This window comes from Portunus trituberculatus, chromosome 48, assembly GCF_017591435.1.
Source record: "Portunus trituberculatus isolate SZX2019 chromosome 48, ASM1759143v1, whole genome shotgun sequence".
NCBI lineage: Eukaryota > Metazoa > Arthropoda > Malacostraca > Decapoda > Portunidae > Portunus > Portunus trituberculatus.
In genome coordinates, this window is record NC_059302.1 from 16,969,753 (window position 1) to 16,979,752 (window position 10,000).

A 10,000-nucleotide genomic window follows, 5' to 3' on the forward strand; every position below is an offset into this window, starting at 1 on the left:
AGCAGTAGCAACAGTAATAGTAGTAGTAGTAGTAGTAGTAGTAGTAGTAGTAGTAGTAGTAGTAGTAGTGGTGGTGGTGGTGGTGGTGGTGGTGGTGGTGGTGGTGGTGGTGGTGCCAGTAGTAGTAGTAATAGCAGTAGTTATTACTGTTGTTGATTTTGTGATATCATTGTTGGTAGTAGTAGTAGTAGTAGTAGTAGTAGTAGGAGGAGGAGGAGGAGGAGGAGGAGGAGGAGGAGGAGGAGGAGGAGGAGGAGGAGGAGGAGGAGGAGGAGGAGGAGGAGGAGGAGGAGGAGGAGGAGGAGGAGGAGGAGGAGGAGGAAGAGGAGGAGGAGGAGGAGGAGGTAACATGAACTGTCGGTGTAAATGAAGGAGGGACAAGGTAGGGAAGAGGGAGTAAATCTCTCTCTCTCTCTCTCTCTCTCTCTCTCTCTCTCTCTCTCTCTCTCTCTCTCTCTCTCTCTCTCTCTCTCTCTCTCTCTCTCTCTCTGCGTCAGAGGCACAAAGGTTATCTGCACTACGACGGACAGACCTGACTGATAACACACACACACACACACACACACACACACACACACACACACACACACACACACACAGGCAGTTAGACTGAAAGAATATCTGCAAGAAAAAAATTAGAAAGCAATAAGAAAGAATAAAAAGGAAGGAACAAGGAAAAAGAGGAAGAGAGAAACAAAGGAAGGAAGAAAGTAAAGGAAAGAAAGAAAAAAAATTACTAAAGAAGGAAAGAAGAAGAAAAAAAAAAAAGAACGAAAGAAAGAAGGGAAGAGAAAATTAAAACCAAAGGAAGGAAAGAAAGGCAGGAACAAAGGAACAAATAAAGAACAAATGCAACAAAGCAAAAAAAGAAGAAAGATAGGCAAAAATACAGAATAGGAAAGAGAGAGAGAGAGAGAGAGAGAGAGAGAGAGAGAGAGAGAGAGAGAGAGAGAGAGAGAGAGAGAGGAGAAAGGGATGAAAAGGGGTGTGGTTGAAAGGGAGAGGAAAGGGAAGGGAGAGGAAGTGAGGGAGGAAGGATAAAGGGAGAGGAAGCCGGATTGTGTGGAGAGAGAGAGAGAGAGAGAGAGAGAGAGAGAGAGAGAGAGAGAGAGAGAGAGAGAGAGATAATGAAAAATATATAGAATAAGAGAGAAAATAAGAACGAAGAAAGGAGCAAGAGAGAGAAGAAGGAAGAGGAGGAGGAGAAGAAGAAAAAGAAAAAGAAGAAAAAGAAAAGAAAAGAAGAGGAAGAGGAAGAGGAGGTGGAGGAGGAGGAGGAGGAGGAGGAGGAGGAGGAGGAGGAGGAGGAATGGCTTTTTCCGCCATGTTTACGTCATCACTTTAGAGTCTTCAGATTAGTAGAGTTTACCCTGATTGCCTCCTCCTCTTCCTTTTCCTCTTCTTCTTCTTCCTCCTCTTCATCTGACTATTTGTTCTTACATAGTATCTTATATTTTCTTCTTGCTCACCCTCATCTCCATCATCATCACATTCTCCTTCTTCTCTTGTCACTCCTCTTTCTCTTCCTCTTTCTGTTTTTTCCTCCACCCTTTCTTTCTTTGCCGTCTACACCTCATAAATTTTGCTTTTTCCTCCTATTTTTCCGTTCTTTCCCCTCTCTGTCACTAATTTCCTCCTCCTTCTCTGGTTCTTCTTCCTCCTCTTCCTCCTCCTCCTCTTCCTCCTCCTTTACAATCATAGTCGTTTATCTTACAAATTTATTACTTTCTTTTCTTTTCCTCCTTTTCTGATATATCTTCTCAACTCTCTCTCTTCCTCTCTCTCTCTCTCTCTCTCTCTCTCTGACATCATACCCTTCTTGCAATCTCTCATGAAAACCCACCTATACATCTCTCTCTCTCTCTCTCTCTCTCTCTCTCTCTCTCTCTCTCTCTCTCTCTCAAATATCTGATATCTTATTACTGATTATTTTAAATCCGGAGAGAGAGAGAGAGAGAGAGAGAGAGAGAGAGAGAGAGAGAGAGAGAGAGAGAGAGAGAGAGAGAGAGAGAGAGAGAGAGAGAGAGAGAGAGAGGCGGGAGAATATAAATCCATCTTCTTAAAACATCAACTCCACCCCAGAAATAAACAAATTCTAATCATAAATGGCGTGTCGGATTCTATTTACACAAGATCAAAGAGGATTTTACCAAGAGGTTTAAAAGGTTTTGAACACTCTCTCTCTCTCTCTCTCTCTCTCTCTCTCTCTCTCTCTCTCTCTCTCTCTCTCTCTCTCTCTCTCTCTCTCTTTGGGGATGAAATATATTCTGTTCCCTGTCTCCTTTTTATTCACACTCATGGTACCCCAAGAGAGAGAGAGAGAGAGAGAGAGAGAGAGAGAGAGAGAGAGAGAGAGAGAGAGAGAGAGAGAGAGAGAGAGAGAGAGAGAGAGAGAGAGAGAGAGAGAAATTAGATAAAAAGAATAGGGGGGGAGGAAGGAATGTGAAAACAAACGCAAAAGCAAACGAAAATATAAAACAATCGAACAAAAAGACGCACCTTCTATTAATGAAAGACAGATAAAAATTCAAATCAACAAGAAACAGTCAACTTACTTTAAATAATACACATATAATGATGAAACTCTATCTTTCTGGAAAATTTTATACATAATTATAATGTAAACATACACGTACACTCACAAGTCTGCAAATTGTGGGAACCTCTCTCTCTCTCTCTCTCTCTGCCTCTTCAGCACTCACCTGTAGAAGGAAAAGAAACACATCTCATTATTATACCTGATAAGAAATAATGGCAAGTGATGAAATAATAAGTAATGACAGGAACGGCAGGCAATTGTATCCTGCAGTGATTATGATAAAGAATATTAGGGTACACGTCGTTAGGAGAGTAATCTGTTTTCTTACTATGGTTTGTATTTAGATGTTTTGTGATATCGATTGTGAAAAGAGACGATTTGAATGACCTAATCTAACCTGGATGAATGAATGGATGGATGGATGGATGGAGGAATGGTTGATATCTCTCTCTCTCTCTCTCTCTCTCTCTCTCTCTCTCTCTCTCTCTAAGTAAGAAGTAAGTAAGCAAATAAGACAGTCAATTAGCCAGTCATTCAGCAAGAAAGTAAGTAAAAGTAAAATCTTAGTAATCATTTCTCTCTCTCTCTCTCTCTCTCTCTCTCTCTCTCTCTCTCTCTCTCTCTCTCTCTCTCTCTCTCTCTCTCTCTCTCTCTCTCTCTCTCGCCAAATACATTTCCTCCTTTTCCATATCCTTCTCTATCCCTTTAAAAACAAATAACAACAACGTAACTAACAATATTAATTATTATCATCTCCTTTTCCACCCAATTAACTCCTGCAATAAGGAAGGCCATTAGAGATCCTTCTATTGATACTACACCGCAATGATCGCATGGGAGAGAAGGAGAGGATGGGAGAGACGAGGATAGTAGAGAACAGACTTTGATACCTCGCCTTTCTCTCTCTCCTTCTCTGTATTAAACTGACACCACAATGAAGGAAAGTAAGGTAAAAGTTAAGAAAAATCGATCAAATATTAAAACTTTTCCCCCTCGATTTTGGTATTATTGTCCTCTCGCTCATTCCAGTGTGTGTGTGTGTGTGTGTGTGTGTGTGTGTGTGTGTTTCACTGTTTGATCTACTGCAGTCTCTGACGAGACAGCCAGACGTTACCCTACGGAACGAGCTCAGAGCTCATTGTTTCCGATCTTCGGATAGGCCTGAGACCAGGCACACACCACACACCGGGACAACAAGGTCACAACTCCTCGATTTACATCTCGTACCTACTCACTACTAGGTGAACAGGGGCTACACGTGAAAGGAGACACACCCAAATATCTCCACCCGGCCGGGGAATCGAACCCCGGTCCTCTGGCTTGGGAAGCCAGCGCTCTAACCACTGAGCTACCGGGCGTGTGTGTGTGTGTGTGTGTGTGTGTGTGTGTGTGTGTGTGTGATGTTTCTTCTTTTTCTCTGTTCTTTTAGCATTATGACTAGTTTCCTCTCTGTCTCTCTCTCTCTCTCTCTCTCTCTCTCTCTCTCTCTGTCTGTCTGTCTCTCTCTCTCTCTCTCTCTCTCTCTCTTCTTACTTTCTTCTTTCTTATCTTTGGTTTCCTGTGGACATAAAAAGTTAAACTCTCTCTCTCTCTCTCTCTCTCTCTCTCTCTCTCTCTCTCTCTGATCGCATGCAATTATCCAGCACTGGGCGAGGAAGGGTGAGAGGAAAGCAGTCTGTCTTTGTTACTACCCTTTATTACAGCTTACTCTCCCTCTCTCCCTCTCTCTCATCTCTTCTCTCTCTCTCTCTCTCTCTCTCTCTCTCTCTCTCTCTCTCTCTCTCTCTCTCTCTCTCGGTTCCCCCAAAACTCATCCCTTATACTTTTTTTCCTTATCTCTCCCTTTCGACCGTCATCCTCCCCTCCACCGCTCTCTCCTTATTTCTCTCCCTCCCTCTAAGTCTGTGCGTCCCCCGGAAAATCAATTTGGCAAAGGGAGGTGGGCCGCGTGCTGATGCTGCCTCGATGCTTCCCCTCAGCTGCTTCAGGTTATCAGGACCTTCTATCTCTTTGCCGTGGTTTCTTGTCCTGGCCACTCTGCTCCGCCCGCTACCTCGCCCCTAGTTCTTCCGGCATAGGCTTACTGCTGCCTCCAATATATGGTGTATGTAATGTTAGCTTGTCTCTTTGTCTATATGTCTTACCGTTGCTTCCAATATCTAGTATACATAATGTTTGTTACCTTGCCTTTCTGTCTACTTGTCTTTCCGCTGCTTCCAATATTTAGCCTGTGTAATGTTTAGAAGTTCGCCTGTCAGTCTGTCACTCATTGCTGCTTCCAATGTTTAGTCTGTGTCTTATTCTAGTAAAAAGTGTCTCGTTGCTTTATGAGTGAAGAGCAATGAGGGAAGTAACAGTGAGTAACAAGAGATTGATGTTAGAGCGGTGATAGATTGCTGGGTGTTCAGATTGGTTTATATATACTCTACTGATCTTCCACCTACGAATATATAATCATACATTGAGGTATTGAGTTTCTTCGTGTGTGTGTGTGTGTGTGTGTGTGTGTGTGTGTGTGTGTGTATTAGATGTAATGAAGTTATCTATTTCTTTGTTTCTGTTTATTTTTATTTGTTAGTCTCTCTCTCTCTCTCTCTCTCTCTCTCTCTCTCTCTCTCTCTCTCTCTCTGTGTGTGTGTGTGTGTGTGTGTGTGTGTGTGTGTGTGTGTGTGTGTGTGTGTGTGTGTGTGTGTGTGTGTGTGTGTTTTTCATATCTTTTAGCTGTCAAGTGCCACTGCTGCTTTTTTCCTCTTATTCCTCTTCCTCTTCTTCTTCTTCCTCCTTCTCCTTCTCCTCCTCCTCCCCTTTATCTGCTTATTCTTTTATGTCTTTTCCACTTTCTCCAATTCCACCACCTTCACCACCACCACCCCCTCCCGTACCAGTCCCACAACGCAGCGAGACTTAACTTCTCACTCCGCCGTTTTGTTGGCTGTCGAATTACACCTCAGGCTCCTCGTTCCCCCGCACACATCACCACCACCTCCACCACCACCGCCTCCCTTTAGATTCCCCGAGAGACTCACTCCCTCACCCAGCCACTCAAACAAGCCAGGGTGAGCGTGAGTACGTACTATTACAAACCAAGAGAGCAAAACGGCTTCTCGAGGTCGCATATGCCCCAACTCAGCCAACTAACCAGTCGGTCCAGCCAAGCTAAGCCAAGCCTCAGTTAGGTTGCTAGTTCTCATCTGGCCGAGTCTTTGTGGCGGAATGGACCAGTGGGGCGGGTGTCTTTTTGCTTCCTCTGCCTCCTCTCAGGGAAAACTTTTGATATTGGGACTCAATCATATATTGGAGTGACAGCAATAGAGTTGAAGGGACGGATGGTTGGTGGATCTTTTAGTTGGAAATGAAGATGAAGGGATGAGAGGTAGAGGAGAGGAATAGAGGGAAAGAGATTCGAGTGTCTTTTTCTAGGGGTTTTCCTTCCTCCTCTTTATATTTTCTTTTCTTTTTTAATTCGTGGTTGTGTTCGTTTTTTTCGTCTTTCTCTTTCTTTTCTTACTTTTTTTTTCGTTTATTTGTTTTGGATGTTTATGTTGTTGGTTGGCTGGTTCATTGCTGTTGTTGATGTTTCTCTTTCTACTTTTTCTTCTTCAGAATCTCTTCTTCCTACCCTGTCTATGCTTTGTTCTTCCTTGTCCTCCTCCTCTTCTCCCTGCCAGATACAAGCTAATGTAGATAGATAGGTAAGTAAATACGCAGGTATTTGGGGTAGGAAGATAGGGGGAATTAAGGAAGGAAGGCAGGTCAGTAGGTTTTAAAGCAGACATGTAGGAGTAGACACGGGAGGCAGCTGAGGTGAGATGAGGTAGGTCAATAAAGCGTAAGACAGCTGAAAACAGGCAAACACAAAGGAGGAATTTTCATTCTGATTATTATTATTATTTATTTATTATTCAAATTTCAGCAAGTAAAAGTTAAAGGCAAGAAACTTATTGGCAATCAGATTAGTATTTTATATCTGCATATATTACTTAATTTATCTACCATTATAATTTTTTACCATTATATTTTGGTGTTTGATTATCATTATCATTATATTTCAATTAATTTATTTATTTCTAAAAGATTATCTAAGGTGAAAGATCGAGCCTAAATATTCACTTGCTAATCCCTCATAGGTTGTGAACACGCAGGTAATAAGCATTGGTAATGCAGGACGCATGGAGCACACCTGTTCATCTCAACTCTCACCTTTCCTTGTTTGTTTTCGCTTATCAAAGAAACGCTTAGGGATACAATACACGCAATCTCTCTCTCTCTCTCTCTCTCTCTCTCTCTCCACACGTCTATTTCGCGCCTGGCTTACAAGCAAACCCAGAGCTATGTAAGAGAAACAAACATTGAGAAACTGGATACGATCCAGCCATGAAGGAAAATCAACATAAGGAAAGTCTGTTGCAGTTATTTTCTTCCAATTTTCCTCAGTTTTCTTCGTTACTAAATAAACTGAGAAAAATTATATAATGCATATGAAAACACATATGAGCTCGTTTTAATATTTTCTTTGGTGTAGAATGGAGTAGAAATAAATGAACACGTGAAAATAATAATAAAATAACTTCACATTTTTAAATCCATTAAGCTCAATTTTTCTTACTCCTCTAAAATGTTGTCTGAAAAGCCATAAAAAAGAGCTTACTTATTCATTCTTTACATTTTATTTTATTTTCTTTGGTTTAAAATGTGGAATGCAGACATTTAAGAATATTCTAGGCTCGTTTTTCTTACTCTTCAGCAGTACGGCCCATAAAAGATTATTAGCCTCGTTTTCATCCCTTTTCTTCTCTGCAAAACATGCCAACAACAACCAGAGATGAAAAAAAACAAAATATAAGTACATTTCTCCCCTCAATTTTTTTCCTTTATTATAGACAGTTACCTAAAAAAAAACTGAGGTAATTCATAACTTTCTTTCCTCTTTTCTTTGCAGAGCAGAGATAGAAAATAAAAACAAGAAAGAAGATAAACAAAACTTCTAAAAACACACCAATCAAATTTTTCCTTCCTAAAACAAAGAAAAGAAAAAAAACAAGAAATTTCCAAACAAATCTCGTTTTTTTCCTTATTTTTTCTTTACCTTTTCTTATCTTTTACCTTCATTCATCTTTTTTTGTTCTTTCTTACGTTTCTATTCTTCATTCTATCTTTTTTAATTTCTTATATTTTCTTCCTTTATTCTACTTCTTTCATCGTCGTTTTTTATGTTTTTATTCTTCATTCTATCTTTTACTTATTTTCTGATTTCCCTCCTTCCCTCTTCCTTGCTTTCATTTATTGTCTTTCCGTATTTTCTCTCAATGCCTCTTTTTTTCTTTTAGTCTTTTCAATTTCATCTCCCTCTTTTTTCTTTATTCTTAACTTCTTTTTCATTATTTTTTTTCTTATCTCATAAGGGGGATGAATAGAGGACTGATGGGACTCAAGAGATCTGTCTGGCTGGCTGGGTGGTTGACTGGCTGACTGACTGCGGACTTCCTGTGTTATTTGTCCCTCATCCCGCGACCTTCCCCGGTCAGGCAGTGTTATTAAGGCGACCCTGTGGCTTTTGTTGCGCTCCTTCCCACACTACGATGCCAGGTGGTGGTGGTGATGATGGTAGTAGTGGTGGTGGTGGTGGAAGAGAGAAAGAAGAAGAAGAAGAAGAAGAAGAAGAAGAAGAAGAAGAAGAAGAAGAAGAAGACAAAATTGACGACTTGGAGAAGGAGGAAAAAAGGAGGAAGATGACCGCAACAACGACAAGAGAGACGATAAAGAGGGAAAAGCATAAAAGAGAAACAAAACTATATGTAAAAAAAAAATGATAAATAGAAAAAAAAACCAGGCCGAAAAAAAAAGAAAAAGGAAAAAAAAAGGAAGACAATAAGGGTAGGGGAGGCGGGGCAGGCGGGGACTATTTTAGCGGGAGACGGCCTTAAAGAAAACGGAAACAAGCTGAACAGACCATGAACAGACCGCGGGACAAGAAGATTCCAGTCTCTCCACCACGCTGATCCAATTTGGTTCTCGCGGCCAGGTAACCGTGGAGGAGGAGGAGGAGGAGGAGGAGGAGGAGGAGGAGGAGAAGGAGGGGGTAGCAAAGCACCTTACAAGCGCCTCGCCGCCTAAGAAGTGTCAGGCGATGGTATTAAGTCGCTTAGTCTCCGGTGTTTGTTGACACTGAAGCTCTACCTGGAATACCTCACGCCTTCTTGCCTTCTCTTCCTCCCTCCTCCTGCTCCTCCTACTCTTCACTCTTCACCTTCTCACCCTCTTACTCCTCTTTCTTGCTTTCTTAGTCCTTTTCTTCTTCCTTCCTTGCTTTCTTAATCCTTCTTATTCTCTTCTTATTCTCTTTTACTTACTTTCTTGATCCTTTCCTTCTTCCTTGCTTGCATTTCTCTTCCTTTTCATTCTCTTCTCCTCCTCCTCCTCCTCCTCCTCCTCCTCCTCCTTGTTTTCTTTATCTTTTCCAACTTCCTTTCCTGTTTTTCTTCTCTCTTCGTTTTCCTACTTGCTTCCTATTTCTCTCGTCGTCCCCTTCCTGCTTCATCTCATTTCCTTCCTTCCTCCCTCTCTGCTTCCCTGTTCCTTTTCTCCTTTCCTTTTTCCCTCTGTTATTTTTTGTACTTGATTTTTCCTTACCGTTCTTCCTTCTTTTTCTTTCCTGGTTTTTCTCTCTATACTTCAAGGAAGGAGTTAAGGAAGAGAAAAAATAAATGAAAAGTAAAGTTTGAACGTAAAAAAGGAAGTAAGAGGAAGAGAGAAAAGAAGAAGGTAAGGAAGAAGATCAAGTACTACGCGAAGAAGGGCGGACGAGTAAAGTTCTGGCAGCAAAGGAAAGGAAGCGAGCCATTAGGAAGGTCGATGAAGAGATGAAAAGGTGAAGATCGACCGCTACTCTGATTAAACTCAACGTGCAGGGCGAAGGACAGGGAGACAGAAAGGGAGGGAGGGAGAGTATGGCATAAGGAACAGTGGAGGGAAGGTTACAGAGGTTAGGAAGAAAGGGAGACTGGAATGGAAGGTAAAGAGAGGATAGGAGGATAGGGAAAAACAGAGCAACAGAGTGAGCACAGGACAGGGGGAGTGAAGGAACGGTTACAGAGGGCAGGGAAACAGGCAGGAAGTTTACATGATAAGAAGTGCTTAGGGTGACAGACAGGGATACTACAAGAGAAAGAAAGACATAGAAGGGTGTTATATTACAAAGGGAAGGAGTGTACAAGGGAGTGAGAGAGGAGTAGCAGATTAGGAAGATTAGCGTTGACAGGCAGAGAGAAAGATACTTTAAGATAGGAAGGCAGGAGGGAGGGAATGTGACAGGGAGTAAAGCTCGGCTGGAAATAAGGATAAAGGACAGGAAATATGAAGGGAGGCAGGCAGGGAGGTTACAGTGGACAGGATAACAGACAGGCAGGAAGGAGGACATAGAAAATAAAGGTTAGATGACTTTTCTGCTAGTCTTCCTCTCCC

General features: G+C 41.8%; 1 protein-coding gene and 1 non-coding gene across 8 annotated transcripts in view; both read right to left on the reverse strand.

Moving 5' to 3' along the window:
* LOC123498670 (protocadherin-like wing polarity protein stan) overlaps nucleotides 1–10,000 on the reverse strand; it is a 469,084-nt gene that overhangs the window by 288,665 nt on the left and 170,419 nt on the right. The window lies entirely within an intron of this gene.
* Trnag-ccc lies at nucleotides 3,824–3,897 on the reverse strand. The gene has a single exon. It is a non-coding gene; the product is annotated as a tRNA-Gly (tRNA).